Genomic DNA, 27,659 nt, shown 5'->3' with positions numbered 1-27,659 from the left:
GCGTCGGCAACAAGGAGTGGGTGGACACAGCACAGGAGCAGCCGCTGGATTGGATGGACACAGGAACAGTCACTGAAGTTGATGGACACAGGAGCAGCACAGATGAGCAGAGAGCACAGCAGCATGGACGACTGCGCTGGTGCCGGAATAACCGCCGTGGGGACTTGTAAAGGAATCCGACGACGGCTGGTGACATTTTGCCTCGATGTGAAGGTGAATTTGGGTGGGTTCGGATCTCTGAGATTTGAGCCTGCTCATCTCTACTATAAATGTGCTTAATCCATTCCCAGTTTAGTTTACCATACCAAAACAGAGCAGCAACGCTTTGATCCCCTCTGGGATCTTAATCATGACCAAAGCAAATAGATTATATATAATAATAATCCTATAATAATACCATAAAGTCTATCCCATCTCTGACATGCAGAAAAGGGGTAAGTATTCAGTGGGACGGAGTGAGGATGATGGTGCGGAGTGGAGGCAGACTTGGGTGACCCAGCATACAGTAGATAGTAAAAGCTACACCCTGCATGGCCCCACACTGGAAATGAAGGATCTGATACTGTGACCCCATCACAAGTCTGTCACGTGTTTCTCACTAAAGTTCCTGCACCACTGCAATGGCTGCATGCCTCTGGCCATGATCTCTGGGAGAGCAGTGTCTGTCTAATCTCTGATTGGCTCAATGCGTCTCCTCTCTGAGGTGCTGAGGAGTGCTGAGTAGAGCCTCCACCTAACCAGTGGCCCCTGTGTCGGTATGGGTGGGCTGCTGCAGGTCGGCACACCCTAACACTTTATTAACACTTATTATTTTTCCTATCACTTTGTATATATTATTTTAATCACATCACTTACATAGCACTTCTGTGCTTCTTATTAACCCCTATTAATTTTCACCTGTGTGCTGACCTGGGGTGGCCGACCTGTGCCGGCATTGTGGGGTCCTGCACCCCGGGCCCATACCTAGTATTAGGGACCCCCAGTGACGGAGAAGCCTTGTCGATCGGCCTGGGGGCTTAACCCTATATCTGCAGATATACGCAACTAAGATCTCCGTATTATCTGACTACTATTATATAGTAATATTATTCACTCGGTGTGCATTAGGGAACACAGTTTTTTTCCTACACTGGTTTAATTTTGACCAAGGTGCAAACAGGGCTGACAAGAGAAATCTTGGTCCCTGGTACAGCAACTCCCCCGGAGAGGGTGTGACTATAGCATGAGTAACACCCCGGGGTTGGCGAGTGTCTAAGTGGTTGAGAGGGGTATCACAGGTGTAGGGTGGCTATGTGATGGACCTTTCCCCTGAAATGTTGCTCCCCATGCAATCTATCCTACCTCAGAGAGGTAGGATAGATTGATATGAAACAGGAGTGAGTGAGCAATTCCAACAGGATGTCTTTTATTGAGCTGCAATGAACTCTGGATTGAAAATGATGATGAAATAGCATTATGGGGGACATGTACTAAGCAGTGATATAAGTGGAGAACTGAGCCAGTGGAGACGTTGCCCATGACAACCAATCAGCTGCTCTTTATACTATGCAAATTATAAATGTTACCTCAATGCTAATTGGTTGCCATGGGCAACTTCTCCACTGACACCCTTCTCCACTTTTATCACTGCTTAGTACATCTCCCCCTGAATTTGGACAATCACAAAAATATAATCATTTGGAATGTAAAAGATGGACAAATTGGAATTATATAATTTAGTGATAAGGAGAGTGATGAAAAATACAATTAACAATAATCAACACCACTGTCTATCTTTCCTTAGCCAAGGTATTTCAATCTTCACGGGCAATTAACGTTGGAGCTCAGATAGAAGTCTGCTGTGCCACAGTATGTCACTGGGGAATTGGCACACAAATGAAAGGGGGTAATGCTGGTTGATATCAAAGTCAATTGTTCACAGTCATATGAGGATGTAACTAGCGATGGGATGGTAGTGTCTCTCAACAGATACAATTATTTAGCAATGAGGGATCTTTCCAATGCAGCAAACTCTGTCTCTTTTTCTGCTTACAGGGCTGTACACAAACTTATCAAAAACTCAGTCTCTCAAATCAAATGTCTGTACTTGCACTGACACCACAACTCAATTTTACTGAATCTCAATGTGGTAGAGGGATGGGATGCAGTGTTTAGCTGGCAGAATTATGGCATTGCAGTAACTAATGTAAGCAATGCAACATTGCTATGTTGTTATGCAGTCCCCGCCCTTTACTTTCACAGTTATGGATAGGGGCCTCTTAAAAAGCTAGCCCGGGGCTCTTGTGGTTTTGTATTCACCCAAACCCTTTCAAGCGGAGGTGTTCTCTTGTTCAGCCAGTCCTTAATGGCTCCTTTCAGTCCCAAGATGGCCACGGCGTCCGCACATCTTCTCAGGCATGGCCGTCTCCGGTGGCGATGTCTCAACACCCACCACTTGTCTCTCCGGCGCACCCCGCTGCTCACACTCTGCAGCACTGTCTTTCAACGCCCAGCGTTGAAAGGCACGTTGCTGTCACTTGGTCTCTTTCTGCTCCCGTTCAGCTCCGCGTGCGGCAAGCGTTCACCTCATCTCACTCCAGCTCCACCTTCTTTTTCCCACAAGGCTCTCCTCTCCCAGGCTGCCCCTGTCCAATCAGCGGTCTGCATCTCGATCATGTGATCAGACCAGGGTCTGGGCTTTAACCTGTGCTGTGCTGTGCTGCGCTCTCCCCCTGTGCTGCAGCGGACCTGTAAGTACGTTTTTAAAGGGGCACACATACCATTTTCCGGGGTGACACACATGCTGAGGAAATGACTGCACCTCTTTGGGGGCATGTCTAGCATGTGAGAAACACCCACTCACAGGAGCATGACACACCAACCTAGCAGCTGTGACAAAGGTAAATACAGATGTGTCCTCATATATCTAGCCTCAATAGGCAGCATGAGATGCCTGACACATGTGAGCTGCCAGGTCCCGCGCAACTCTGCTATGCCTGGCATCTTTTTCTGCCGAAAACAGTAATGCGGTGCACCGATTTATTTTATATATGACACTTGTATATCTGTGTGCAAGTGAGTCTGTATACGAAGCACAATGAAACTTGGCATGGAAAAAGCTGCATCTGCTGCATCGCAGATTTTAGACTAGATCGCACATATATATATCAAATTAATCAGCACAGCCTCCTGGCGCATTCTAGTCACATCGCATTGCAACTAAAATGCATTTTCAGCAATGAAGACGTCTGACGGAAACACAGTTGTTCGGGATCTGGCGCACCCAGGGGGGATGTTTGGTGCAACTGCAGCAAAGATGCATGAGGACACATCTGTATGTTTTAAGGAGCATCCAGGGTCGCAGGTTAAATTACATTCAGATTTACCCACAGAGTGTGTCAGGTGGGGAAGGAAGGGAAAGCAGTATGCGGAGATGGCAGTATGGGGTGTGTATGGCAGAATGGTGGGTTGTCTGACAGTCTGGGGGGGAAGTATGGCAGTATGGGGGGGGAAAGTCTGGCAACATGAAGGGTGGTATCGCAGTATGGGTAGCAGCAAGAAGGGTCTGTCGGGTAAGAAGAATGGGAGGAAATCACAAGACCGTCTGTTGGGATCCCGGTGATCACAATGCCGATGGCGGAATCCCGACAGGCGGTGAAATGCCGCCACCAGAATACCGGCGCCACATGCTTTTCTCCCCCTATGGGTGTAACCTGTAGCGAGCCACCGTGCCAATAGCATGGCAAATGCAGCGAGCCCGCAAGGGGCTTTCAAGTGCTCTCCCAGCTGCTGGAATACTGGTGGCCGGGATCTCGATGTCGGGATCATGACAGCTGGGATCCCGGCCATCTGTAAAATGTATGTATTCCACAAGAATACATTAAGTCTGGGCATGGCCATAGACACTGTGGCCGTGCCCAAGTAATGGGGAGGGCAGGTTCTAATGGAAGGGGGCATGACCACGTCTCCTTCCTGATGAAAAAAATAATAGACACGAATATTTGTGGTGCCACAAAGTGGCGCTGCACACTCTATTGATGGGGGGGGCCTCGTTGAGCACCCCAGCCAGGAGCAGATCAGGAATGGGGTGCAATCAGTGCGATCGCTACAGTTCTCCCCCTGCCGCCGTGCAGAGGAGGCCACTGCTGCTGCTTGCCGGGAGCTGACAGGTAAGGGCATGTGGCCCAGGTAATTTGCACCTGCACACCCCCCCCCCCCCCCCCACATCGGTGCCACAGGGTGCAAACAGTCACCCAAGGAGCTACATAGGCATTTCTATCATGGGTATACATGGGCCCCTGGGCCCAGGAAGGGTCCCACACCGCACATGTTGCACCCATATTTTAATAATCACCTCTCCGGAGTCTAGCATCAGATGCTGCAGCCACAGCCGTCTCATAAGAAAATCCCTTCCAAAATGGCCGCCGTGCATGCGCAGTACGAATTTTGTCTCAGGAACATGGTGGGCGCCGTGTTTCCGGAGACCTGCACATGCGCAGTAGACTCAGGATTAATGCTCAGGATTAATGCCGGAGTCTATGTTGCCGTGGAGAGGTCTGTACACGGGCCCCCTCCTCTCTTAAGATGCCCCTGCGGAGCTAGTATTATGTTATCTACAGAACCTGCTCCTAACTGGTGCTGGAGATGAGCAGAATCATTCCTGCACAGGCTGCAGCACCACAGCTGGGTTAGAGCAGCTCCGGCCAGAGAAGCCCAGAGGTACCCACCCCCTGTGCCTTTAAACCGGCTTACCATGAACCAGAGCACCACAGGCTGTTACTAATACTGCTGCTGAATAATTGAGCATATTGCTGCAATATTTCTGACATTACTACTGATGTAGTATTAGTGGACATTGGGGGCTGCATCGGACTGGCTATCTGGGGAACCTCTTTCGATACATTTATGCCGGGACAATGTTTAGAGGCACCTGGTTCTCTACACTTACAATCACCTGTGATGCAGGTAGCGGGTATAAAGAGCCGGGTGCTTCTAAACATTGTCCCGGCATAAATGCCCGGGAAGTGGTTCCCTGATCAGCCAGTCCGGCGCTGATTGGGGCAATTCAGGTCCGGTTCTTCCGGCATGTTGATCACAATTGAGCATGCACTAGACCCGTACTGCTCATGGGCACAGCATTGGATCACAGATGCACACAGATGCTACTTATACCAGATGCCTCCTGCCTCATTTCCATACCTGTACCTCGTTGTGCTACTCAGTAAGCAGCAGTGATGCTCTCTCAGTCAGTCTCTGAATCCGGACAAAGAACTGGAAGCTCTGCTTCTGGCTTTGGATGTAGTGTGTGTACTATGCATACATGCACACTGGCTGGAACATGTGTACTGGGTCAGATGGAAAACCAGTGGTACAGTGGCCCATAGGCAGGGCCTGATTAGGGGTTCCAGCTGCCCTAGGCTAATACAGAAGTGGCCACACACCCCTCCCCCACCACCAATTTATTCGCTCACCTTCAGCTAAAAATCTGTAAATCTGTAACAGGCTCGGGCCTCAACTCCATTCATATTGCCACTTACCGCCCTAGCAGTGCTGGCAACGGCAGCAGTAGCATCAATCACAGCCTCATCAGAGGAGCCAGCCGCGTCTCTCACAGGATCTCCTCTTCCCGAAGTCCCTGCCTCGTTGACGTCGGCAATCCCAGCAGGCACCGCTGCTCCCACAGTTCCCGCGGGAGATCTCACGAGACCTTGCTCAGCCCCAACTCAAGTGGCACCAGGAAGTGCTCCCATCCCAGCGCAATCTATTGTGCCGGTCCTGCCCCCCCCCCCCCCCCCCCCCAGGACCCAGCGCTCCAGGCTGCAGACTGGTCAGCCTATTGGTTAATCAGGCCCTGCCCATAGGTTAATAGGGCTAAAGCCATATTCAGTTGCCATTTTACAGCTTTCCATTCTGTAGCTTGATATATCCATCAGCATATTAGTCCCCATAGTAACTATGAGGCTGCTTTTGCTGTTGGAAATGGAAGGGGTGGCTTCCGATAACGGCGAATCCTTGTTTAATCCTGGGAATCCTTAATGTTTGCAGGTAACCCACCAAATCGGGTGTTTTCTAGTGATGAGCGGGTTCGGTTTCTCGGAAACCGAACCCCCCCGAACTTCACGCTTTTTACACGGGTCCGAGGCAGACTCGGATCTTCCCGCCTTGCTCGGCTAACCCGAGCGCGCCCGAACATCATCATCCCGCTGTCGGATTCTCGCGAGGCTCGTATTCTATCGCGAGACTCGGATTCTATATAAGGAGCCGTGCGTCGCCGCCACTTTCACACGTGCATTGAGATTGATAGGGAGAGGACGTGGCTGGCGTCCTCTCCGTTTAGAATAGAAATAGATAGTGAGAGTGAGACACTTGATTTACTGGAGCTTAGGAGTACTCAGAGAGTGCAGAGTTTACTAGTGACTGACCAGTGACCACCAGTGCAGTTTTATTATTATTTAATATAATCCGTTCTCTGCCTGAAAAAAAACGATACACAGTGACACAGTATACCATATCTGTGCTCAGCCTCAGTGTGCTGCATCATCTATGTATATCTGACTGTGCTGAGTGCTCACTGCTCACACAGCTTAATTGTGGGGGAGACTGGGGAGCAGTTATAGCAGGAGTACATATATTTAACAGTGCACACTTTTGCTGCCAGAGTGCCACTGCCAGTGTGACTGACCAGTGACCAGTGACCACCAGTATATTGTGATTGTCTGCCTGAAAAAGTTAAACACTCGTCGTGTGGTGTTTTTATTCTATAAACGCATTCTGCTGACAGTGTCCAGCAGGTCCGTCATTATATAATATATACCTGTCCTGCAGTAGTGATATATATATATTTTTTATATCATTATCATCCAGTCTATACTAGCAGCAGACGCAGTACGGTAGTCCACGGCTGTAGCTACCTCTGTGTCGGCAGTCGCTCGTCCATAATTGTATACCTACCTGTGGTGGGTTTTTTTTTTTCAATCTTCTTCATACTAGTAGTTAACTTTAGGAGTCAGCAGTGCTGACAGTGTCCAGCAGGTCCGTCATTATATAATATATACCGGTCCGGCTGCAGTAGTGATATATATATATTTTTTATATCATTATCATCCAGTCTATATTAGCAGCAGACGCAGTACGGTAGTCCACGGCTGTAGCTACCTCTGTGTCGGCAGTCGCTCGTCCATCCATAATTGTATACCACCTACCTGTTGTGTTTTTTTTTTCTATCTTCTTGATACTAGTAGCTTACTTTAGGAGTCTGCAGTGCTGACAGTGTCCAGCAGGTCCGTCATTATATAATATATACCTGTCCGGCTGCAGTAGCGATATATATATATTTTTTATATCATTATCATCCAGTCTATATTAGCAGCAGACGCAGTACGGTAGTCCACGGCTGTAGCTACCTCTGTGTCGGCAGTCGCTCGTCCATCCATAATTGTATACCACCTACCTGTTGTGTTTTTTTTTTCTATCTTCTTGATACTAGTAGCTTACTTTAGGAGTCTGCAGTGCTGACAGTGTCCAGCAGGTCCGTCATTATATAATATATACCTGTCCGGCTGCAGTAGTGATATATATATATTTTTTATATCATTATCATCCAGTCTATATTAGCAGCAGACGCAGTACGGTAGTCCACGGCTGTAGCTACCTCTGTGTCGGCAGTCGCTCGTCCATCCATAATTGTATACCACCTACTTGTGGTGTTTTTTTTTTTCTATCTTCTTGATACTAGTAGCTTACTTTAGGAGTCTGCAGTGCTGACAGTGTCCAGCAGGTCCGTCATTATATAATATATACCTGTCCGGCTGCAGTAGTGATATATATATATTTTTTATATCATTATCATCCAGTCTATATTAGCAGCAGACGCAGTACGGTAGTCCACGGCTGTAGCTACCTCTGTGTCGGCAGTCGCTCATCCATCCATAATTGTATACCATCTACCTGTGCTGTTTTTTTTTTTCTATCTTCTTGATACTAGTAGCTTACTTTAGGAGTCTGCAGTGCTGACAGTGTCCAGCAGGTCCGTCATTATATAATATATACCTGTCCGGCTGCAGTAGTGATATATATATATTTTTTATATCATTATCATCCAGTCTATATTAGCAGCAGACGCAGTACGGTAGTCCACGGCTGTAGCTACCTCTGTGTCGGCAGTCGCTCGTCCATCCATAATTGTATACCACCTACCTGTTGTGTTTTTTTTTTCTATCTTCTTGATACTAGTAGCTTACTTTAGGAGTCTGCAGTGCTGACAGTGTCCAGCAGGTCCGTCATTATATAATATATACCTGTCCGGCTGCAGTAGTGATATATATATATTTTTTATATCATTATCATCCAGTCTATATTAGCAGCAGACGCAGTACGGTAGTCCACGGCTGTAGCTACCTCTGTGTCGGCAGTCGCTCGTCCATCCATAATTGTATACCACCTACTTGTGGTGTTTTTTTTTTTCTATCTTCTTGATACTAGTAGCTTACTTTAGGAGTCTGCAGTGCTGACAGTGTCCAGCAGGTCCGTCATTATATAATATATACCTGTCCGGCTGCAGTAGTGATATATATATATTTTTTATATCATTATCATCCAGTCTATATTAGCAGCAGACGCAGTACGGTAGTCCACGGCTGTAGCTACCTCTGTGTCGGCAGTCGCTCATCCATCCATAATTGTATACCACCTACCTGTGCTGTTTTTTTTTTCTATCTTCTTGATACTAGTAGCTTACTTTAGGAGTCTGCAGTGCTGACAGTGTCCAGCAGGTCCGTCATTATATAATATATACCTGTCCGGCTGCAGTAGTGATATATATATATTTTTTATATCATTATCATCCAGTCTATATTAGCAGCAGACGCAGTACGGTAGTCCACGGCTGTAGCTACCTCTGTGTCGGCAGTCGCTCGTCCATCCATAAGTATACTAGTATCCATCCATCTCCATTGTTTACCTGAGGTGCCTTTTAGTTGTGCCTATTAAAATATGGAGAACAAAAATGTTGAGGTTCCAAAAATAGGGAAAGATCAAGATCGACTTCCACCTCGTGCTGAAGCTGCTGCCACTAGTCATGGCCGAGACGATGAAATGCCATCAAAGTCGTCTGCCAAGGCCGATGCCCAATGTCATAGTACAGAGCATGTAAAATCCAAAACACCAAATATCAGTAAAAAAAGGACTCAAAAATCTAAAATAAAATTGTCGGAGGAGAAGCGTAAACTTGCCAATATGCCATTTACCACACGGAGTGGCAAGGAACGGCTGAGGCCCTGGCCTATGTTCATGGCTAGTGGTTCAGCTTCACATGAGGATGGAAGCACTCAGCCTCTCGCTAGAAAAATGAAAAGACTCAAGCTGGCAAAAGCACAGCAAAGAACTGTGCGTTTTTCGAAATCACAAATCCACAAGGAGAGTCCAATTGTGTCGTTTGCGAAGCCTGACCTTCCCAACACTGGATGTGAGCATGCGCCTTCCACCATTTGCACGCCCCCTGCAAGTGCTGGAAGGAGCACCCGCAGTCCAGTTCCTGATAGTCAGATTGAAGATGTCAGTGTTGAAGTACACCAGGATGAGGAGGATATGGGTGTTGCTGGCGCTGGGGAGGAAATTGACCAGGAGGATTCTGATGGTGAGGTGGTTTGTTTAAGTCAGGCACCCGGGGAGACACCTGTTGTCCGTGGGAGGAATAGGGCCATTGACATGCCTGGTGAAAATACCAAAAAAATCAGCTCTTCGGTGTGGAGGTATTTCAACAGAAATGCGGACAACATTTGTCAAGCCGTGTGTTGCCTTTGTCAAGCTGTAATAAGTAGGGGTAAGGACGTTAACCACCTCGGAACATCCTCCCTTATACGTCACCTGCAGCGCATTCATCATAAGTCAGTGACAAGTTCAAAGACTTTGGGCGACAGCGGAAGCAGTCCACTGACCAGTAAATCCCTTCCTCTTGTAACCAAGCTCACGCAAACCACCCCACCAACTCCCTCAGTGTCAATTTCCTCCTTCCCCAGGAATGCCAATAGTCCTGCAGGCCATGTCACTGGCAATTCTGACGAGTCCTCTCCTGCCTGGGATTCCTCCGATGCATCCTTGCGTGTAACGCCTACTGCTGCTGGCGCTGCTGTTGTTGCTGCTGGGAGTCGATGGTCATCCCAGAGGGGAAGTCGTACTCGTAAGACCACTTTTACTACTTCCACCAAGCAATTGACTGTCCAACAGTCCTTTGCGAGGAAGATGAAATATCACAGCAGTCATCCTGCTGCAAAGCGGATAACTCAGGCCTTGGCATCCTGGGCGGTGAGAAACGTGGTTCCGGTATCCATCATTACTGCAGAGCCAACTAGATACTTGTTGGAGGTACTGTGTCCCCGGTACCAAATACCATCTAGGTTCCATTTCTCTAGGCAGGCGATACCGAAAATGTACACAGACCTCAGAAAAAGACTCACCAGTGTCCTAAAAAATGCAGTTGTACCCAATGTCCACTTAACCACGGACATGTGGACAAGTGGAGCAGGGCAGGCTCAGGACTGTATGACTGTGACAGCCCACTGGGTAGATGTATGGACTCCCGCCGCAAGAACAGCAGCGGCGGCACCAGTAGCAGCATCTTGCAAACGCCAACTCTTTCCTAGGCAGGCTACGCTTTGTATCACCGCTTTCCAGAATACGCACACAGCTAAAAACCTCTTACGGCAACTGAGGAAGATCATCGCAGAATGGCTTACCCCAATTGGACTCTCCTGTGGATTTGTGGCATCGGACAACGCCAGCAATATTGTGTGTGCATTAAATATGGGCAAATTCCAGCACGTCCCATGTTTTGCACATACCTTGAATTTGGTGGTGCAGAATTATTTAAAAAACGACAGGGGCGTGCAAGAGATGCTGTCGGTGGCCAGAAGAATTGCGGGACACTTTCGACGTACAGGCACCACGTACAGAAGACTGGAGCACCACCAAAAACGCCTGAACCTGCCCTGCCATCATCTGAAGCAAGAAGTGGTAACGAGGTGGAATTCAACCCTCTATATGCTTCAGAGGTTGGAGGAGCAGCAAAAGGCCATTCAAGCCTATACAACTGAGCACGATATAGGAGGTGGAATGCACCTGTCTCAAGCGCAGTGGAGAATGATTTCAACGTTGTGCAAGGTTCTGCAACCTTTTGAACTTGCCACACGTGAAGTCAGTTCAGACACTGCCAGCCTGAGTCAGGTCATTCCCCTCATCAGGCTTTTGCAGAAGAAGCTGGAGACATTGAAGGAGGAGCTAACACAGGTCGATTCCGCTAGGCATGTGGGACTTGTGGATGGAGCCCTTAATTCGCTTAACAAGGATTCACGGGTGGTCAATCTGTTGAAATCAGAGCACTACATTTTGTCCACCGTGCTCGATCCTAGATTTAAAACCTACCTTGGATCTCTCTTTCCGGCAGACACAAGTCTGCTGGGGTTCAAAGAACTGCTGGTGACAAAATTGTCAAGTCAAGCGGAACGCGACCTGTCAACATCTCCTCCTTTACATTCTCCCGCAACTGGGGGTGCGAGGAAAAGGCTCAGAATTCCGAGCCCACCCGCTGGCGGTGATGCAGGGCAGTCTGGAGCGACTGCTGATGCTGACATCTGGTCCGGACTGAAGGACCTGACAACGATTACGGACATGTCGTCTACTGTCACTGCATATGATTCTCTCCCCATTGAAAGAATGGTGGAGGATTATATGAGTGACCGCATCCAAGTAGGCACGTCAGACAGTCCGTACTTATACTGGCAGGAAAAAGAGGCAATTTGGAGGCCCTTGCACAAACTGGCTTTATTCTACCTAAGTTGCCCTCCCACAAGTGTGTACTCCGAAAGAGTGTTTAGTGCCGCCGCTCACCTTGTCAGCAATCGGCGTACGAGGTTACATCCAGAAAATGTGGAGAAGATGATGTTCATTAAAATGAATTATAATCAATTCCTCCGTGGAGACATTGACCAGCAGCAATTGCCTCCACAAAGTACACAGGGAGCTGAGATGGTGGATTCCAGTGGGGACGAATTGATAATCTGTGAGGAGGGGGATGTACACGGTGATATATCGGAGGATGATGATGAGGTGGACATCTTGCCTCTGTAGAGCCAGTTTGTGCAAGGAGAGATTAATTGCTTCTTTTTTGGTGGGGGTCCAAACCAACCCGTCATTTCAGTCACAGTCGTGTGGCAGACCCTGTCACTGAAATGATGGGTTGGTTAAAGTGTGCATGTCCTGTTTATACAACATAAGGGTATGTGGGAGGGCCCAAGGACAATTCCATCTTGCACCTCTTTTTTCTTTCATTTTTCTTTGCGTCATGTGCTGTTTGGGGAGTAGTTTTTGGAAGGGCCATCCTGCGTGACACTGCAGTGCCACTCCTAGATGGGCCAGGTGTTTGTGTCGGCCACTTGGGTCGCTTATCTTAGTCACACAGCTACCTCATTGCGCCTCTTTTTTTCTTTGCGTCATGTGCTGTTTGGGGGGTGTTTTTTGGAAGGGCCATCCTGCGTGACACTGCAGTGCCACTCCTAGATGGGCCAGGTGTTTGTGTCGGCCACTTGGGTCGCTGAGCTTAGTCATCCAGCGACCTCGGTGCAAATTTTAGGACTAAAAATAATATTGTGAGGTGTGAGGTGTTCAGAATAGACTGAAAATGAGTGGAAATTATGGTTATTGAGGTTAATAATACTTTGGGATCAAAATGACCCCCAAATTCTATGATTTAAGCTGTTTTTTAGGGTTTTTTGAAAAAAACACCCGAATCCAAAACACACCCGAATCCGACAAAAAAAATTCTGTGAGGTTTTGCCAAAACGCTTTCGAACCCAAAACACGGCCGCGGAACCGAACCCAAAACCAAAACACAAAACCCGAAAAATTTCCGGTGCTCATCACTAGTGTTTTCAGGGGATATCCTGCAAATATGTTTTAATAAATATGCCCCTTGCAGAGTAGAATCAGGGCCATTTACATCTACACGCAGTTGCAGTAATGGAGTCACAGCACAAATGAAGCGCAATCAGATTGCCTCTTATTTTGGACCTAGAAACGTATTAGCTGGGAGACATTTTGCACCTACATAAACTAGCTGGCATTGTGTCTGATCTTAGCGTCAGACCAGGGCCGGTTCTAGCCCTTTTTGCGCCCTGGGCGGGAAATAGGGGTGTGGCTTCATACAGGGGGCGTGGTCAATTACGCCCCCTGTACAGTAGAGTAGCTGAAATGCTGTGCGGTGCAGGATGACGTCATCGCGCACCGCACAGCAAAGGTCCTCTCCACGAAGGGAAACTAGACGCGTAGGTCGACATGCATTAGGTCAATATGATCACTAGGTCGACATGGTCATTAGGTTGACATGTACTAGGTCGACGTGGAAAATGTCAACATGAGTTTTTCACAATTTTTTACATTTTTTTACCTTTTTCATACGTAACGATCCACGTGGACTACAATTGGGAACGGTAACCTGTGCCGAGCGCAGCGGTACATGCGAGGGGACGCGGTGCACTAATTTGGGTTCCCCGTCACTTTTCGAAGAAAACGACACCCAAAAAAGTAAAAAAAACTCATGTCGACATTTTTCCATGTCGACCTAATGACCATGTTGACCTAATGAACCACACCCGATGCAAACAGCTCAGAATATCTATGTGCAATCACGGGTATGCCGACACACTTCTATAGCAGCAAGGATTCTTTACATTCTACTACCGACACAGGACCTGGTTCAATGGGGTACGCAAATGCGACATTGCTCACATTGCAATTTGCGAAAATATGTTCATGGAGACCCCACTGCCGGTATCTCACTACCGCATAATGGAAACATCGGATAACCATCAAACGTCTGAGTCTATGCTGTCTCAAGGGGGGTACTCACGGAGCGATCACTGCTTAAAATCTAAGCAATCAGTGTGTGCCCCCCACAGCTGTCGCTGGTGCCAATCTAGCAGGTTGCTCACTTCACCCCCCGTCTCCCCCCGCACGCTCAGCACACATCTCTCACCAAATCGGCCCGTGAATATGGCCCTTTAGACAGAGTGGCTTTCCATAGACACCGGGGCCTCAGCAGCTGAATTTACAGTGGAGATTATTATTACAGATTCGCTCTCATGTTATTTACCACTATGCGCATAAAACGCAGCAGCAATTATATGCTGGGCAATAGGCCTAATTCAGACCTGATCACTGGGCAACCATTTTTGCACTACTGCGATCAGATAGTCGCCGCCTACAGGGGAGTGTATTTTCGCTTTGCAAATGTGCGAGCGCATGTGTAGCAGAGCTGTACAAACTGATCTTGTGCAGTCTCTGCGTAGCCCAGGACTTACTCAGCCGCTGCGATCACATCACCCTGTCCGGGACCCGAATTGACGTCAGGAACCCTCCCTGCAAACGCTTGGACACGCCTGCATTTTTCCAACCACTCCCTGAAAGCGGTCAGTTGACACCCACAAACACCCTCTTCCTGTCAATCTCCTTGCGATCGCCTGTGCGAACGGGTCCATCGCACAAACCCATCACTGAGCGGCAATCCGCTTTGTACCTGTGCGATGCGCCTGCGCATTGCGGTGCATACGCATGCGCAGTTTAAACCTGATTGCCCGCTGTACGAAAACGCACAGCAGCGATCAGCTCTGAATTACCCCTAATGAAGGGCACATCTGGAATCTTCACTTACTGTAATATCCGATCACACTGATTTCTATACAAACTACTTTTGTACCTACGCATCATAATACATTTTAAATAATTATTCCCTTACTGTACCTGCTTATTACTTGATAAATGTGTTGTGAAAAACTGGTATATACCAACCTGTACTGTCGTTGTGAGGGCTACATTGGTATAAATGGAAGGTTCTACCAATCCCACAGACAGACACCAATGCCACACTGCTGTAAATGTGTCTCATAGCTTCTAGACACAGAAACCCATTGGCATTCCTCTATCGGGGAATTCGTTCCTATTGTATGTCAATCTAGAGTCTAAGTAGCTATCTGTGCTGCACCGTAGCTATCTGTGCTGCGCCGTAGCTATCTGTGCCGCGCCGTAGCTATCTGTGCTGCGCCGTAGCTATCTGTGCCGCGCCGTAGCTATCTGTGCCGCGCCGTAGCTATCTGTGCTGCGCCATTGCAAATGTGTCTCCCGAGTCAATTGTCAAATTTTCAGTTTGCCACATGATAATTTTTAGGATCCACACCTGGATATTGGACCTAATTTAGTAAAGATTGCAAATTCTGCGAAGTACCAGAACTTGCAATCCTTTTGATCGCGTGCTGGGGGCCGCCCATGGCAAGGCAAGGCCGCCCAGCATGCTAACCGTCCCCCCGTCCCCCCCCCCCCCCCCCCCCGCACAATTTCAGCGTAAAAGTAAGGAAGCCTCCTTCCGGCACAGCCTGGCTGCAACCGCAGGAGGCCTGTTGCCATCTTTTTGATGGCGGCTGCTTGTGATGTCACGCATCTGCCCTGATCAAACCCACGCCACGCCCCCCCGATTTGCACCCCACGCCTCTATTGCCCAGTTGCCGCCCCTGTAATGCTCCGTCTCCTCCTTGGAAATGCCTCTGCCTGCGGGGACTTAGCAGTTCTTCGGTCGGATAGCGCTGTACGATTCAACCTGAATAGGGCCCATTGTCTGCTATTTCCTTATATTTTCACATGTGGTTTTAGTTGCTATTACCCACACCCCGATGAATGGGGATTTATGAGACATGTGATATATGATGTGTATCATTGATCTGATATACCTTTGCTTGTATGTATTTAATTAATTGCCCCCTACGCCATTGCAGGCCTAAATTGATCTGCAAGGGATTTGATTGTTTTTACCCTCTCCCCCACCTAGTGGGAATTTATTAAGTGTGATACCTGATGTGCATATTTCTAACACCAATCTGTATTTGCCATTGGAGGTTTTAATTGGTTCAACATTACTCTACATTGTTGTATGTAATTCAGGGGCAGATGTATTATCCTGGAGAAGTGATAAAGCAGTGATAAGGGCAAGGTGGTAACGCACCAGCCAATCAGCTCCAATATGCAAATTGACAGTTAGGATCTGATTGGCTGGTGCATTTATCACTTTGCACTTATCACCGCTTTATCACTTCTTTATCCCTCCTCCAGGTTAATACATCTGCCCCTCAGTCCCTGGAGTGGGGACTTATGCCCTTAAAGGTCCAAATCTACAATTTGTCTTAATCTATATGAATCTATGTTGGTATGTCTTCTGCTTGTACGTGAAAGGTCCTTTTAATTTTTTCTATGTAATAATAAAGTTATATTTTATCTATTGATTGGGTGTATTAATGCCCCAAACAAAGAGAGCAGCTTTCTCTGGGTTCAGTATGAAATCCCGACAGTCAGAATCCCGACCTTGAGCGCAGTGTGGCCCCTTTGCGGGCTCGCTGTGTTCGCTACGCTTCGGGCCCGGTGGCGACCTTAGGCCGCCACACTAATCTGTTCCCCCTCGGGTGGTTGCAATTCCGACTGCCAGCATTTCAATGGGTGTCGGAATTTCGGTGTTGGGATTTCAACCGCCGGGGTCCCGACTGTTGGGAATTTAACTGCGTCCCCTTTCTCTATTTTGTGAACTTCTATACTTTACCTTACTCTCCTGGGAGCACCTCTATGGTCTGACTCCAGGGGGTAAATTTACTAAGATGGGAGTTCTATTTAAGATGGGATGTTGCCTATAGCAACCAATCAGATTCCAGGTATTATCTTCTAGAAGGTGCTAGTTAAATAAGTAGTAGAATCTGATTGGTTGCTATGGGCAACATCCCATCCTAAATAGAACTCCCATCTTAGTAAATTTACCCCCAAGTATTTACATATTAATATGAAAATCTCTATGGAGTAAAATCCACCACCTGGTTTTTCACGAGCCTGGGAATCAAGATCGACACCACTTAGGTCGACATGGAAAAAGGTCGACATAAGTTTTTAATGTTTTTTAGGTGTCGTTTTCTCCGTAATGTGACCGAGAACCCCAATTAGTGCACTGTGTCACCGCTTGGCAAGGTGCCTCGCTCTGCTAACGGTGCGCTCATCACAGGTTACAATTCCCAGTTGTAGTCCCCGTGGATCGTAAAGTTAAAAAAAAAATGAAAATTTTTTATTTTAAAAAGCCATGTCAACCTTTTGTCCATGTCAATCTATTTCAGGTGTTGACCTGGAGTCCGGATACCGTTTTTCACACCAGTAGGATACTGTACCAGTGCTCAGGCCTTTTCCACCTCCCCTCGTTCCCTCAGTTATGGCTATAACATGATAAGGAGCAAACAAAGGCTGTCCTATATGTAAGTAATGTCAAAGTCAGAAAAATATCCCTATACACGCTGCCATATTTGCACCTCACACTGGTCCGCGCTGCGCATGCGTGCGCTTTCCCGTGATAGCGCATACCCGTTGTTGCGTGCACCCGCTCGCACTCGGTATGCGTATTTACGGTAAAGAGTATGTAGTCGTAGCGTGCGACCCAATCGTTACATATTTTCACAATTAATGTAGTTTATAGATCATGGTCCCTTTGATAGATTCTGAAAGTTTGGTTAATATAGAATGTCCCTGAACGGAGGAATCCCTCTTTGTATTGTACGAAGGGTCTAACAGGAGTCATACAGCAGTGTTTGGTACCCATCGGAAGAGTATTTAAATAGCAATATTCCGGTGTTGGTTTGGAGCGGATCAATCGCTCGTGCGAATAGTTATGAACATAAGAAGTTTATGTTCATTTACTATTATTTGTTCTTACTTAATCATGCGGCGGGAAACCTAGTTTCCCACCCACCTGAACAGTTGGAAACAGTCACAGCCCACCTGTATGAAACAACCTATGACCTTTTGTTATAGTGCGAAGCCGAATTCCTGTGTCCAATGGACGATAAGATTGTAGGGACCATTAGATTGCATTGTGTGTGGAGCATAAAAGACGGGCCTGTGGCATCCAGCTTACACTTCTCTTCAAACGGTTCTCATTGCTGATAATCGGGAAGCTGGATGTCCAGAGGCGCTTGCGATCGTTTCCCCTTGTGCGTAAGTTTTCTCCGTAATCATATTGTCTTACTGTGAGCCATCTCTCTCATCTTCTCTCTCTCTCTTCTCTCTCTCTCTCGTATATTCCTTTAAGTATATTGTATTGTATTATATTTCCTGTGCAGTTATCTGGTTAGTTGGTTTATGTTATACTGTAGTGTATGCTTTGTACTGTGATTCTTTTTGCAAGTAATAGTCATAATACATATAATAGGTTTCGGACCCTAAGCCAGGTATCTGTGTATTCTTTATAGTGTTAAGTATTCTCTGAGCGTCGGTGACGCTCAAGCAGCTTTGTAGTTAATCAGGTTACACCAGGTTGCACTTACACACTGTCTCCACACTAAGGTTTACTGTGTATTTCATTGCTGAAGGTATAGATATAAAGGTTTAACGTTGTGAGCGTCTGCATCGCTGGTGATCTCCTCGTGGTCCCGAGCGCCGCTACGCTATAGCGAATCATTACGATAGTCAACAGCCAATAGTCTGCCTGCCTGTGATCACTTGGCCGTGAGTGAACGTGACGCCTGAGCGTCTCGATCACGGCTAAGCGATCGATACGCAACTTGCGTACCCTTACGGTACTTCTTACGTAGATAGCGTACAGTGTTCTTAGACCTCATAAGGGTTATATACATGATAAATATTTAGCTTTATCAATTGGGGGCCGTCCAGTCCTTCACATATCTGCACTAGGTAGAATCAGCAGACATTATCCCTCAGCAAAGGGCGGGAGGTTGTCTCGTAGTGCTGACGGGATAAGCGTCTGCTTCGCTTAGATAACGAGTGCTGAAGGAATCCGGGAACCGGAGGTAAGAACAAAACGCTAGTGTCTTTTTAAACTGTCTATTTTTCTTCTGTCTTGCGTATACACGCACGCATACATATATATCTGCATTTCTTTTTCATTTTCGTATATCACTATCCTGTCTGCCAGTTTTATAGTTGATAAAAGTGCTAAAAGAGATTTGCTGTTATTTCATAGTTTAAGAATAGAGGTAACATAGTTAAAGTGTAGACAAACACACAGTTTTGCCTGGGAGATAGGGCGAAGTCAGTGTGGTGTGTGGTAGATGATCAGGGATCATCTACATTGATAAAAGTATAAATTGTGTTACGGTGGATCTTTGCTTTGCGTACACGTGTCCCTAACAAAAGACTTGTGTACGCAATCCAAAGGCAGACGCACGCAGCGTACATTACGCAACGGAGCGTCCGGTTACGCCCACGTAGCTCAAGTCACGATAAAGTTGATTTTTAACGCAACGCGATAAGTAACGCAAAGCGGTAAATAGCGCAACAGGCGATAAATAACGCAAGTCTATTTTTGGTGTCCGAAATTTAATTAACAGATCCTGCTCCTAATTGGTAACACAGCTGGGCTAAAGGAAAAATTTCTGCGCAGAAATAGAAATAGAAACAAAAGTGTACATGTGGTGAGTGAGTGTTTTCATACATTTATACAATTTGGAGGTTGAACCAAAAGAAATCACCGAGTACTCGTGAGGAACATACGTGTAAGTGACATGCACGGTGGCTAGGGAGGCATCCTTGGTTAAACACAATATTTGAGCATTAGAGTATAGCGGACAAGTATAGAACAAGACCAGGAGGTCAGACCAGGAGGTCGTATAAAAGCAAGACCAGGAGGTCATAGTAGACCAGCAGGTCCAGGTACAGTAAACAAGGAAGTCCGCTATACAGTCCACAGGCACAACACCGAAAAGGGTTGGTGCAACACCCATATAGGCCATACAAGCTCGCTGAAGGAATTCGCAGCCGCAATTTTCGATTCCATTGGTCTTTCCGTACATAAGTTTAGTTGCTTGTGTGCTGAACGACTGTACCGCACGTAATTGTGTACAGTAGTTAGTAATCTGACCTAGTACCATTAGAGTAAAGGGGTCACAAACGCTATTTGTACATTCTGACGTGATTTGTGTAATTTTTTATTTTTGAGAAGGGAAGTTCGCTGGTCACTCAGGAATTATCCAACAACCCCACCTTTACTGGAAAGAGTAAGTGTTCTTCGGATAACCCTCGCATGTTCCAGTAAAACAAAGGTTTTTATAGGTGCCCTGTGTCGAGTACGCCAGCACCATATCGGTGTGATCAGGTCGTATTGGTCGGCGTGGGCGAGCGAGTGAGGTGCTCGGTAAACTTCACCGCCTACCTATCGTGAATAATTTGGTTTTCTGTAAGGGTTCGCTGAAGCCCCTGATATAGAGATCAGAGGTAGAGCAAGTGGACGCCTGCAGGTTATGGGGGCCAGTTGTTCAGGAAGGGGGCGATCAACCTCGGTTCGGGTTGACCCTGTAAACCGTCCAGTAGGATCGGCCAGGTATGTAATGTGTGAGAAATATGGAAGTCACACAGAGGTTTTATGTGATGAATGGGAAAGAATGACTGTACATGATGGGGAGAAGTTCCCAAATATAGGCAGCTTTAGCCCAAAAGTGTTACAAAATTTAAGGAGGAGGATATGTCTCATAAAACCAGCAAAGAGACGAAGCAAACATTATGATTATTTTCAGTTATGGCAGCAGGAAGGTGAATTACAAAGAGATTTAATTGACTTATCTGACTCTTATCTTGAGAAGAGAGATATGGCGATGGAGGGGATTGTGGTTGCGGAGAAAAGCACAAGGGTGAACAATAAAAACGCTCTTAGCAACTGTAGTATAGATAATAAGAATAAGTGTAATAAATGTAACAATGATTATTGTAATACTGTTGAATGTACAACTATTAACCTATGCAAGTTGCACCCCATGTCAAACTTCCCTCAGGAATACCAACAAGAAAGGGAGTCCAGAACGATGTCGGCACCCCTTCCAACAACCATCACACAAGACATCCAGGTGGACGCGACCAAATTGGTAAAGGCAATAATCAAACCCCCTAACGGAGGGTCAGGTGAGGTCGTGTCCACAGGTACGTACAATGTTTCATATCACGCACCTACAGATGTACCACATATTGTAAGACCAACACAAGATGATGTAGCTGAGTTTGATCCGGTCAGGGTGATTGCAGTCCCCAATGGGAAGACTGACGATCAGAGAATCATTCCCGTCAAGGACAGTACAATGCGCTGTCTCTGGTCCCGGACCGAATTGAGATCAATTATGTCTGAATTTCCTGATCCTAGGAAAAATCTAGCAGCATGTCAGAGATTTGTTAAAGAACTAGGAAACTCCACAGAACCCACCAACAAAGATTGGCGGACAGTGCTGAGGGTATGTTTGCCCTCCAGTGTTGACCCTGCGAAATTTATTGCTGATTGTAAATTAGACACGGAGGCACCTTGTACGGAGGAACACAATCAGGAATGTATTAAGCAGATCAACCAACAGTTAGAAGTATATTTTCCAACCATTGGCGAGTGGAACAAAATCTTCTCCATAAGACAAAGGGAAGGGGAAAGTATTTCTCATTATTTCAATCGAACACTGCAAATAATGGCTAGAAACACTGGGATCACAGACATCAAGACAAATGCACAATATAAAGGAATAGTGGGTAAAGCATTAATAAATGGTTTAAATGATGAATTAAGAACAAGGGTACAGACCACCAACCCAGACTGGAAAGATATCTCGGTGGCCGCATTAAGAGAGGCCATCATTAATCATGAGCAGAACATCAGCAAGCACGGGGAAGCAAAGGAGCCTCAGGTCCCTGTGGGTAAGTCAAAGGTGACTAGGTGTTATAACTGCCAGGAGGAAGGTCATTATGCAAGAGATTGCAGGCCTAGAAGCACACACAAGGTATATGCACCCCCTAGACAACAACATAACCATAATACCCAAAGAAGCAGGGAGATACAGGGAAAGCGGTTGAGGGTGATGAGCATCCAAGCGTTTGAAGAGGCATCAAATCAGCCAAGACCCCAGTTCACTGACACTTGGAGAAAGCCAAGGGTTTGTTACCATTGTAGAAGAGAAGGGCATTACGCCAGCAACTGTAATAACTCACATAAAGTTAGACCCCCTAGACCAAGAAATGAGCAAAATTACAACACACACCATTATAATCAGAGATCATATAGGAAGAATTTTGGGCCACACCCATGATAGGTAGTCAAGAAAGGTGATCATACGACGGATGGTAAGCCTGAGGTAACGGTTAATAAAGTGGGAGGTCATTCACTGAAGACACAGGAATGACCAGGTGAAACGTTGTAAATGTATTTGTGAAAAATGTTTTTTTTCTCTCTCTCTATCCCCATCTCTGACGATTATTGGTAAGAATTCACACATTGCATATCCACTTGGTCCTTGCAGAAGTCTACCAAACCCCAGCATGACCTATCCGCCACAATGTATTTCTGGCCAGATACAGACAGTGGAGTAATGCAGGTGCTGGTGGGGAGGGACTGCTCAAGGAGACCATTAGACACGTAGATATGACAGCCTAATAAGTCTGACAATGTTTTTCTAATGCTAACAATGTTTTCTTAATGTTGACAATGTTTAAAAATGCTTTGTTTCTCTTCTCTTATTGATGGTTATTGTCGAGTTATGTAAATGTATATATGCAAATGAATTGTTCTCTATCTCTTTTGTTTTTTATTTTTCTCTCTCTTCTCACTCATGTTTTCATGGTTTAAAGATGGTATGTCACCCCTCAGTTGGACCAATGGTAATGCCAGATTTTTTGCTCCTTACAGAAAGATCGCTGCTTAGGAAGGAATATTGCATCACCAGAATGTTCATTTTGAAGACTGAGAGACAGCACCTTCGAGAGGACAGCAGAACAAGAAGAACAACAAGACGAGAGAACTTATTATCGTAACAAGTTCTCTCCCCCTCAAACTGATCTTCTTATACCCCCCTTTACAAATTTCTTCTTTTCTCCTCCTGTAAGATGGACTTGCCCCAAGAGACTGTGATATGGATTTTCCTGTCGACCCTGATGTTGACCAGAGCAGTCTGTTTCGGTGAGAGTACCAGTGAGGTCGAGAAAGGATCCAGAAAGGTTCTAATGACTGAGACGGAGGTGTAAATTTCCAATGGCAACCCAATCACCAGGCAAAGGCGAGTACCGGGCACGATCTAACAACCTTGTTATTTGTAAACGTTTTGAAGGATTGTTAGTTTAAGAAGAAAACTGTATCTGCAGGCTTTGTAACAATGTCATTGAGGATGGGTGCATAAAGAAATGCCAATCCAGTTTTAATATCCAGATGGACCAGCATCCATTGAGTGACTATCACTCCTTAGTGGGTAATGTGTTATGCTCTCAAGTACCTCAGGGTCATAGTAAATCAGGGCTAGTACCATTTCCTTTAACGATAGGGGAGGTACTTGAGTTAAATGGTGGGAGACCGGTGGACCGGAGGTTTAATATCTCCAGCCCTCCTAGTTTGAAGCTCCACCAATACCACGTGGATAGGTCCCTATTATGTTTTAACATCTCCAATCCCAGAAAGCCGGGAAATTGGGAAGTGTCATGGAGTGACCACACCATGACCTTTTCACACAGAGCAGATAGAATGCCTACAGATACAGAGCTTGTACGCCACATAGCCAGTAGAGGAAAATCTTTCAGGTATAGATATACCTTAGGAACTAGGATTACTAGAGTTGGAGAAGTATCACCAGGATACTGTGCACATATCGTACAACCTGATACGTGTATTAAGCAGATGGAAGAATTAGGGTTAGGAGATTTCACCTGGAAGGTGTGTAATATGGTAATGTCCTTCTCCGTCCCATATGTTCTCCCCAATGATGCATATTTCATATGCGGGAGAAAGGCGTACAAGTGGCTTGCCCCAAACTCTGAAGGATTGTGTTATATTGGAAAAGTATTGCCTGAAGTAATGACTGTAACACATGACAAAATGAAAGACATACACCGTGGTGCCCAAGCTCCTTATACTCACACTCATTACGAGCACCGGTTTAAAAGACAACTGTCAGAAAGGTTAGAGCATCCGGCCTCTGATCTGATCCATGAATCCACCGGGATTCAGGTTCTGGTGGCGTTAGATTTCACTCGCACCGCTCGAGGAGTGATGAATTATAGATACATTTCCGCACTCGCCAATTTGTTGGATAATATCACTGAAATGTATGATGACACGTTTAGATACACTGGAAGAGAACTTCAAGCCTATAAAACAGAACTGGTACAGCATAGAATGGTTCTTAATTACCTCACAGCAGTGACAGGCGGATATTGTGTTACATTGGCAACACAGTACGGCGTGAAGTGTTGCACGTATATCACGAATAGCACCGAGGATCCGGTAGAGGTCATAGACCAAAAGATGGACGATATTCTCCAATTAAAGTGGGAATTTCGCCGAAAACACAATCTCACTCTTGCTGCTGTGGGTAATGAGCTGACTGGTTGGGTGTCATGGTTGAACCCGCGAAATTGGTTCTCTGGTTTAGGAGACTGGGCTCAAGGAGTCATAATGGATGTTGGGAAGTTTCTCCTATGTATCTTAGGTGTCGTTATATCGATTGGATTGATATTTAGATGCGGGCAGGCTTTAATGAGGTGCAAACAAAGTACCAGAGTGATGAGTTTGAGGAGTGAGGAAACTGTAATTAACCTGGATTTGATTTACGACCCAACGATAGAAACAATGATGTGATGAAAATGCGATTATACGGTCCGTTTCTTTCACCTGTTTTTCTGCTTTTCTCCAAGATAAAAAGACTCCCTTGGACGAGGAAGTTGACGAGACGCTATACAGACAACGGATTGACCAAAGAAGAAGTTTTGACCACTTGAGAAACGGACATTTGATGAACTTTGCCATGGATCCCCAGTTTCCCTAGAATTCTTAAACTTACGCTAGCCCAACATTTTTTGTAAATCTGATGGCATTGACAAAGCTTATTGCTCACGCCTAATGAGCAAAACAGCGCAAAGAAGACGACTTTCAACTGATACCGAACAAAACTTCGACCGACAGATGTACATTAACCTGACATAGAATACCACTGCATTTTCCATAAGTGTTCTTTATCTTCATCTCTACAACCCTCAGGTAATGACACACATAGTCGATAGGGAATACAGGCACAGATATCAGCAACCACATACCTCCCCTATTCATGTATCATCAACTAAAATGTGCTTCCCCATTTTGTTACAACTGAAAGCCGAAATGAGCTCGGTAGAGTTTGACAGCCCATCCACAGACCCTTAATACGGGATGAGAAGGAATTCAAATGTATACTTCGCAATACCTCGAAGCTTGATTTACAACACGTACGGCACGATGATACATGACCCCCCAAACATGGACTCATACACACATGCTCCTGCTATCTCACTAGGTCATACCCTCCTCACACCTACTCCTCTCTCCTCCCCTACCCAACCATGGAAATGAATTAACCCCTGACATATATTTTTCTCCTTTTGAAATGTTTTAGAAGGTGGCAGTTATTATTGACTGCCAAAGGGTGGACTGTCAAAGTCAGAAAAATATCCCTATACACGCTGCCATATTTGCACCTCACACTGGTCCGCGCTGCGCATGCGTGCGCTTTCCCGTGATAGCGCATACCCGTTGTTGCGTGCACCCGCTCGCACTCGGTATGCGTATTTACGGTAAAGAGTATGTAGTCGTAGCGTGCAACCCAATCGTTACATATTTTCACAATTAATGTAGTTTATAGATCATGGTCCCTTTGATAGATTCTGAAAGTTTGGTTAATATAGAATGTCCCTGAACGGAGGAATCCCTCTTTGTATTGTACGAAGGGTCTAACAGGAGTCATACAGCAGTGTTTGGTACCCATCGGAAGAGTATTTAAATAGCAATATTCCGGTGTTGGTTTGGAGCGGATCAATCGCTCGTGCGAATAGTTATGAACATAAGAAGTTTATGTTCATTTACTATTATTTGTTCTTACTTAATCATGCGGCGGGAAACCTAGTTTCCCACCCACCTGAACAGTTGGAAACAGTCACAGCCCACCTGTATGAAACAACCTATGACCTTTTGTTATAGTGCGAAGCCGAATTCCTGTGTCCAATGGACGATAAGATTGTAGGGACCATTAGATTGCATTGTGTGTGGAGCATAAAAGACGGGCCTGTGGCATCCAGCTTACACTTCTCTTCAAACGGTTCTCATTGCTGATAATCGGGAAGCTGGATGTCCAGAGGCGCTTGCGATCGTTTCCCCTTGTGCGTAAGTTTTCTCCGTAATCATATTGTCTTACTGTGAGCCATCTCTCTCATCTTCTCTCTCTCTCTTCTCTCTCTCTCTCGTATATTCCTTTAAGTATATTGTATTGTATTATATTTCCTGTGCAGTTATCTGGTTAGTTGGTTTATGTTATACTGTAGTGTATGCTTTGTACTGTGATTCTTTTTGCAAGTAATAGTCATAATACATATAATAGGTTTCGGACCCTAAGCCAGGTATCTGTGTATTCTTTATAGTGTTAAGTATTCTCTGAGCGTCGGTGACGCTCAAGCAGCTTTGTAGTTAATCAGGTTACACCAGGTTGCACTTACACACTGTCTCCACACTAAGGTTTACTGTGTATTTCATTGCTGAAGGTATAGATATAAAGGTTTAACGTTGTGAGCGTCTGCATCGCTGGTGATCTCCTCGTGGTCCCGAGCGCCGCTACGCTATAGCGAATCATTACGATAGTCAACAGCCAATAGTCTGCCTGCCTGTGATCACTTGGCCGTGAGTGAACGTGACGCCTGAGCGTCTCGATCACGGCTAAGCGATCGATACGCAACTTGCGTACCCTTACGGTACTTCTTACGTAGATAGCGTACAGTGTTCTTAGACCTCATAAGGGTTATATACACGATAAATATTTAGCTTTATCAGTAAATTCATCCTTTAGTAAATATATAAGGGGATGTGGTACTGATAGTGACTGTGTTACACTAGCATCAGTCATACCTTACTGCATGCTATGTGGGTGATAAGCAATACAGCATGTACTAGAGCATTCCTCATTTCCATTTTGCATTTAAACCCCCTTTAGGCCTTATTATGCCAGCTTGTGACATCCATATGTGTAAATGAGCATATGTTAGAGCTCTATGACGTAATGTGTAATAGACAGCACATATGTAATGAATTAGTGATGAGTTTACACCTCCCAACCATCCTGATTTCTGCAGGACAATCCCTGTTTGAGGTTTCTATTTCAATCCCAATGTCACATCGGGTCTGTATTGTCTCGGGGCGGCTTAAGAAGGGACCCATATGTAGTGTAGACTCCCCTCTGTGGGGACCCTCTTCTCTGCATCGCCGCATTACCGGAGACTAATCTCTAGTGTGCGTGCGCTGGTCTCTAAAAACATGCCGTCCACCATGTTCCCAGAGATAAATTTTCTCTGCACATGCGCGAATCACCGGGAAAATGGCCTCCGCACCAGAGCCTCCCATTGGATGTAACCTGTCTGAGAGGGCGTTTCTCGACCAATCAGCTGTGGACTGGATGTGATAGACCTGCTGCTAACCAAATGAGAGCCCCTAGCCACGCCTAGCATTATACACACAGGCACAGAGTCACAGATCTGGGCTATTATATAGGAGATGGGGTAACCAGTCAGCTCTGCATCATCTAGTGAAAATAAGACTAGTTGCAAGAAACATTGCACCAGTTGATGATAGA

The sequence above is a fragment of the Pseudophryne corroboree genome, chromosome 2 (assembly GCF_028390025.1).
Source record: "Pseudophryne corroboree isolate aPseCor3 chromosome 2, aPseCor3.hap2, whole genome shotgun sequence".
Classification (NCBI taxonomy): Eukaryota; Metazoa; Chordata; class Amphibia; order Anura; family Myobatrachidae; genus Pseudophryne; species Pseudophryne corroboree.
This window is presented reverse-complemented; position numbering follows the sequence as displayed.